Source organism: Gracilinanus agilis, chromosome 6, assembly GCF_016433145.1.
Source record: "Gracilinanus agilis isolate LMUSP501 chromosome 6, AgileGrace, whole genome shotgun sequence".
Taxonomy (NCBI): domain Eukaryota; kingdom Metazoa; phylum Chordata; class Mammalia; order Didelphimorphia; family Didelphidae; genus Gracilinanus; species Gracilinanus agilis.
This window is the reverse complement of record NC_058135.1, coordinates 121,495,534-121,503,336: the sequence shown is the minus strand read 5'-3', so window position 1 is coordinate 121,503,336 and position 7,803 is coordinate 121,495,534.

Genomic DNA, 7,803 nt, shown 5'->3' with positions numbered 1-7,803 from the left:
ACTGACCAAATGAAAAAGGAGGTTCAAAAGCTCATTGAAGAAAATAATTCTTTAAAAATTAGAGTTGGACATATAGTTAATAACTTCATGAGGCATCAAGAAACAATAAAACAAAATCAAATGAAAAAATAGAAATATGAAATCTCTCACTGAAAAAACAACTGACCTGGAAAATAGAGCTAGGAGAGGCAACCTAAGAATTAGTGGACTTCCTGACAGTCATGATTTTTTAAAAAGGCTAAACATTATATTAAAAGGAATTATCAAAAATAACTGCCAGATACTTTTGAACAAGAGGATAAAATAGAAATTGAAAGATTCCACAGTTCAACTCCTACAATAAACCCCCAAATGACAATTTGCAGGAATATTGTAGCCAAATTTAAAAGCTTCCAGCCCATGGAGAAAATACTGCAAACAACCAGAAAGAAATACTTCAAATATCATGAAGCCCCAGTCAGGATTGCACAGGATTTAGCAGCTGCTATATTAAAGGACTGTAAGGCTTGGAATATGATATCCCAGAAGGCAAAGGATCTAGGTTTACAATCAAGAATCATCTACCCATCAAAACTGACTATATTCTTTCACGGGGAAAAAATGGTCATTTAATAAGATAGAAGATTTCCAAGCATTCCTGATGAAAAGACCAGATCTAAACAGAAAATCTTATATCCAAATACAAGATTCAAGAGAAACATAAAATGGTAAATAAGATTGAGAAAGTTTTGGGGACTCAATACAGTTGAATTGTTTATATTCCTATATGGAAAGATGATATTTGTAACTTTTAAAATTTTTTATCATTATCAGAGTAGTTAGAAGAAGTTTACATATACAGAGGGTGTAGTAATAAACTGTTTAGGACAACATGAAAAAAAATCAAGGGGTGAAAGAGAGAAAAGAGACATAAAATAGAGTAAATTATATTACATAAAGAGGTGGGGGGGGGACTATTTCAGTGGAGGGGAGGATGAGAGAGGTAACAGGAAATGCTTAAACCTTAATCTCATTGGAATTGGCTTAGAGAGAGAATAACAACCAGATACATTGGGGTATAGAATCCTATCTAAACCTAAAGAGAAGTAGGAGGGGAATAAGAAGGGTGGTGGTAGGGAGGAGAGTAATATAAGGGAGAAGGAATTGGTGGGAGGGGGGTGATTAAAGCAAAACATTTGTGTGAAGGGACAGAATGAAAAGAGAAAGTACAGGATTCAAAAGGGAAAAACAAGATGGAGGGGAATAACCAGATGATAATCATAACTGTGAATATAAATGGAATGAATTCACCCATAAAATGGAAACAGATAGTAAAATGGATTAAAAACCAGAATCCTATAATATGTTGTTTAAAAGAAACACATTTGTGGCAGGTAGACACACACAGAATATAGGTAAGGGAATGAAGCATAATCTATTGGGCTTCAACTGAGATTAAAAAAAAAAAAACAAGAGTAGCAATCATGATCTCAGACTAAACTAAAGCAAAAATAGATCCAATTAAAAGAGAAAAAGAAGGAAATTACATCTTCATAAAAGGTACTATAGACATTGAAGTAATATCAATTTTTATCATACATGTGCCAAATGATAAAGCCTCCAAATGGTATAGCCTCCAAAGGAAAAATCAAATAAGCTTTAGGAAGAAATACACACTAAAACTATACTAGTAAGAAACTTTAACCTTCCACTCTCAAAACTAGATAAATCTAACTAAAAAATAAACCAGAGGGGCAGCTGGATAGCTCAGTGGATTGAGAGTCAGGCCTAGAGACAGGAGGTCCTAGGTTCAAAGCCAGCCTCAGACACTTGCCAGCTGCATGACCTTGGGCAAGTCACTTGACCCCCATTGCCCACCTTTACCACTCTTCCACCTATGAGCCAATATACAGAAGTTAAGGGTTTAAAAAAAAAACAGAAAAAAAGTAAAGGAAGTGAATGAAATCTTAGAAAAGTTAGACTTAATAGATCTCCGGAGAAAATTCAATAAAAAGATAAAAAGGAATATACCTTCTTTATACATACACAAAAATTGACCAATGTACTAGGGCATAAAAACTTCACAACCAAATGAAGAAAAGCAGAAATAATAAATGCAACAATAAAGATTTTAATCAATAAAGGTTCATAAAAAGACAAATTAAAAATTATTTAGAATTTTAAAATAATCCAATTCTTAAAAAGGAGTGGGTCAAAGAACACATTGTAGAAACAAAGTTCTGCCCTGGTAATGAGCCTCAGACTTAGTAAGGCTGGTCCTGTATAACATGGAAATAGTCTGTTATAGGATAAATACACAAAGCTTTTCCATCTTCCATGCTTATGCTCCATAGAAACAGCCTTCATGAGGTGAAGGTTGCTTCTGTGCCATGATGATATATAAGAACAGAATTCTGGTCAAGCCTGATCAAATCTGACTAGATGACTTGAAAAGAGTAAGATAAAACAACAGGAATTTGGTAATGAACTATAACAAATTGTGGTATATGAATAGAATGAAACATTACTATGCTGCTATAAGAAATTACTGATATGAAAAGAATGGAAAGATTTATATGACCTGATGCAGAGTAATTTTAGCAGAGTCAAGAAAATTTTATATATATAAAATTTTATATATATATAATGATTGCAGCAATGTAAATTTAAGGAACTATGTCAAAATAATCAAAAGTGAATGCTGTAAAAATTACAAATAGTAAGCATAGCTCCAAAAAAGAGAAATCAAAAGATGCACCCTTTCCTTCACCTCACTTCTTAACAGATGTGGGAGATCCATAGTTGTGATAAGTCATAGATTTTCAGATTTTTTCAATGTATTGATCAATTTTGCTGATTTTTAAAAACTTTTTTCTTTTTTTTTCTTCTTTAAAGAAAGATTGTTATGTCAGATGGATCTTTAGAAAGAGGAAAGGGTGAGGTAAAAAAATCAATAAAATATATTTTTTAACCAAGAAAAAATAAGGTAAGGTTAAATGGCTATTCATCAGATACCTTACCCCATTCATTGGAATTGAAATTTATTTTGTAAATGAAATCTATTGAATATGAATTTGCCCTTAGACAAAACTCCAAAATAAGTGATCATCTTTCTTTTCGTTGTGGACTCCAAACTCACCTATCAAAACACATAGTCTATTCATGTTAACCTTGTTACTCAAATGTAGTTACTCAGCTGTATATGCATATATGTATAATATATGCATGCATATATTATATATGTATTGTAATACAAACACATTCTAAAACCTTATGGAATAATGAGAACTTTAATTTTATCTACCACAAAAGGATGCTAGTCTTTTGCCTTTGGCTCAAAACTTTGAGAAACTGCAGAAAAAGTTTTTGGTTTTGTTTTTTAAAAAGACTTAGTTCACAAATTCCCTTAAATACCAATTCTTATACCATGCTAGGCCATTCCTTTATTCTAAACAACATACCTTTAAATTATACAAGATGTTTCTAGCTTTTAAAAAAGTTATTGGTAAGGGCAGTGCAGCTGGATAGCTCAGTGGTTCAAGAGTTATATCTAGAGACAGGAGGTCCTGGATTCAAATTTGGCCCCAGATACTTCCTAGTTGTGTGACCCTGGGCAACTCACTTAACCCCCAAATGCTCAGCCCTTACCACTCTTCTACCTTGGATCCAATACATAATACATAATATGGTTCCAATACATAATATGGTTCTAAGACAGAAAGTAAAAGTCTAAAAAAAAAAAGTTATTGAAAGAAAAGAGCTCTTCTAATTCAGCAAAAAAGTGACGTGAATAGTTATTCGTTATATTTTGAAAAGGTTTTTAGCAAAATATTTTAAAGCTTAATTGTTTTATGTGAGTAAGTCTATTAGGAACTGTTAAAATCTTTTTAGAAGCAACAGAAACATACCCTTCTTCAATTGCATTTTTTTCTTGCAATTTGTTTTAGGCCTAAGAAAATCTTTCCATTCTATCTATGCCTCCTATTTACTACTGCATTTGGCAACGTATAACTGATGACAGGAAACAAATTCTTTTAAAAGCAAGTTATTAGTCACTGTAGCAGACCTTTGGCATGGATCAGTGGCTGACTTGGAAGAGAGACTTGGCAGTACACTGATGGCTAAGCTTGTAGAACCAGAGCAGTAAAGCATCCCCAGATTACGGTTAATAATCAGCTACCCAAAAGAGCTTAATTAATGCACAACTCTGAAACTCTGGGCTTAGATATATTACCTAAGCACATAAATTTGCTTTATATTAAATAATCATTGGTCTTTGTGCAGTAAAAACTAGCAATTTCAGCACAGAATTGTGGCAAAGTGTAGCACTGGCATTGTGGTCATGGTGGTGGTGTTAGATCACCTAGAGGTACAGTTTAAGGGATTAAAAATGCCTCTGGAATAATAATGCCATTGCCACTGTGCAAAAAGAGTGGGAAGGAAGGAAAGGCCTCCAGAATGATACTGTTGGTGCCCTTTAAATTTTCACTATTAGGTCAAAGGATCAGTCAATTCACCATAAGTATAGCCCTGGCCCTATGTAAATATTGAAGGTTTATTACTGCTACTTGTTTTTTAGAATCTTACCTTTTGTCTTCAAATCAATACTAAGTATTGGTTTCAAGGCAAAAGATTGGTAAGGGCTAGACAATTGGGGTTAAGTGACTTGTCCAGGGTCACACAGCTAGGAAGTATCTGAGGTCAGATTTTGTAGCTGACCTGCAACTATATAAGATATCCTTGCATGGATTTGAGCGCCTAAAAGGGAAACTAGGAACTGGGGGAATATGGATAGAAGAGTTAAAGATTAAGGTAGGAAGGATATAAAGAGAGAAAATAGACACAGAGACACAGGAGTTATCAGCATCACATTCAGCTTGTCAGTTCCTTTTCCAATGGTGAGGGAGAGAGTGTCTGACCCCAAATAAGGGAGCTGATCTATTTATTAAGGATGGTTACACAAGGTGGGATGGCCAGGTGGCCATCACCCATTTGATACATCAAAAGTTTTAACAGGTTAATGACAAAGCCAAGAGGACGGATGATAATACAATAGGTTGCCAGGTATCCTGGCCAGGACTCATCTCCTTTCCAAAAAGCTGGCACCAGTTTTATCTTAGAATGCAGATGTAAATCTTTGACATTCCAGAGGACCCTAAAACTTGTCTGTGAGCTTACTCACAGGCGATAGCAGCAGAGGTTTGGCTTTTAAGAGCAACAAAATTTAACCCCATCCAAATTTAAGGACTCCGCAATCAATCATGTAAAATATTAGAAACATATCAGTAAGTCTGGTCCATGAGCACTTTAGGAGTCAGCTTTTGAATACATCTTTAATACCTTCATGATTTGTTATAAATGAAACCCTACAAATCTGAACTCGGGACCTCCCATCTCTAGGCTTGCCTCTATATCCAGTGAGCCACCTAGCTACCCCACCACTGATACTCTTAAGCACAAACAGGATAACACATTTTTTCCTACCAGATAAGCAACTTATAGTATATTACAGCCTGAAATCTGCAACTGACTAACACTGCAGCTATTGTGGCACTGCCAGACTCTAGAACAGTGATGACAAACCTTTTAGAGATGGAGTGCCAGACCCCGCTCCCACCCCACCCCAAACACCACACGCCATGCCTGCTCCCAGCAGAGACCAAGTGCCATGCCCCTCCCCCCCACCAAGGTGCAAGGTGTACCCTGCTTCCCCCCAACCCTTATCCCACACAGGGGAGGAGAAAGCACTCCCATTAGGCTACACAACAGAGGGATGGGTAATGTGAAAAAATGTCATCAGGCACAGTGGAGAGAGGGAGGGGAGCAGCTCCACATGAGTCCCTCTGCCTTTCTAGTAATGAACTCTGGGAGGAAGGGCAGCCATGTGCCCCAGAGAGCACTCTGTATGCCATCTTTGGCACTTGTGCCATAGGTTCGCTATCACTGCTCTAGAACCACCAAATTGGCCATAGTAATGAGCCTCAACTATTTTGTTCAATTCAGTTCAGTTTATCAGGCCTCAACTATGAAGCTGGGGATACCATGAAATAAATTCATTTCTGCCCTCAATTATATGATAGCTTGTGGAAGCAACCCTTCCTTGCATTCAGATATCTTCTCATATTGTCCTCCAATCTCATCTCAGAAAGCCCCATGCCCAGGGATTCCTACTAAAAAAAAATGGGAAACCTCCAACCCATCTATGCACATTAAATCTTATGGTGGGGTTTGTAATCTTTATGGTCCACTCATCTACCTCTGGGGCTATTTCCCGAAATCTTTTAGCAGCTTTAAGATTCTTTTGCTATCTTTCATCTTTGATGGAGGACTCTTTTTTATTCTTCCAACAACAAATGCCCTTCCTCCATGACTGAATGATTCTGACTTAGTGCCAGTTAATTAATCAAAAATCTCTGAAATACTGAAATATTCACTACCAAGGTGGGGTCATTTGAGGGAGGAAGGGCAATGGGACAAATGTTTCTCATAGCTTCCTTTTAGCCACAAGGTCTATTATCACAGCTTTCATCTTTGCACTCAAACCAGTTCTTGCTTAGCCCTACCTTGCCCTCCAGCTAGTTTAACCCCTTAACATCTACCAAAATGTAGTAGCCACTGTGCCTTCTCCTTAATTCCCATCTACTATTATCACTACTACCTACTTTCTAGCGCTGAATCCACCTAAAAATCTGGACTCATGTACTCTCTCAAATGATACAGCTTATAGTAATGCCTAATTTTAAAAAAGTTTAGAGGGAGAAGAGATGAGCCAGAATCCATATAGATTCTGAATACTTACAAAATCAAATAAAAACAAGGTAATGTGGAATCTCTTTTTTATTTAAAAAATGTTTTGTTTTTCTGAACACTGACAATCATGAACATTGCTATATACAAATATTAGAAAAAATCTGGAACTGTGAATTTAATTATATGGATCATGGAGATTTTAAAAAGTATATGTTAAATTCATTGTTACATCTAACAGCTGTTCTGCTTATTTGTGCTTCCCGTTGAACTTCTTTCTGTTCCTTTCTAAATATTTAAAAAATATTTCACATTCATCTTTTCCTTTCTTCCTCCTGCCTTCTTTCCTTCACTCCATCTTTCTTTCTTTCTTTGGCAATTCTATCACTAAACTCTTCTCCCTACCAATTCTTCCAGCCTTCCCGAAAACAAACCTTCCCTGGTAGCAAGTTAGCATAATCATATAAAACAGATTTGCATATTACTCATGTGCACAATAATGTGCCTCATTCTGCACCTCTAGACCATCAATTCTTTTTCAAGAGGTGGAGCAAATCCTTCATTATCACTCATCTAGAGTCAGGATTGATCATTGGGCCAATAAGAGTTCTTGAGTCTTTCAAAGCTGTTTTATTTATGAAAAGATCTACTCCTTTAGACTTCGGCAATGAGTGCAATGCTGGGCCCCAGAGGAGCCAGCCCAGCCTAGAAGTGGAGTCACTCAGCTGTCACCCCTGTGCTTTGCCCTTCATTGATCTTCATGAGAACACTCCAGAGATAGGACATCATAGACCTGCTGTTCCAAAGCTGTGAGTTGGCTTGACCATAGGTATTCCCTACATATGTACCTCACTAACATACTCCAAGTCCACACCCACTATCCCCACTCCAGACTCTTTGTTACTTTATTAGAGAACACATCCCAGGTTTTGGAGGGAAATGTTTTGTAACTATTGTTCTTTCTGTGACATTTGATGCCTTTTCTGGAAGTCAATTCAAACTGCTAACTGATTGTTAAGGGGAAGCACACCAGCAGGGGTTCAGGAGCTACAGTGTTAAAAGTAATCAGCCATAGTG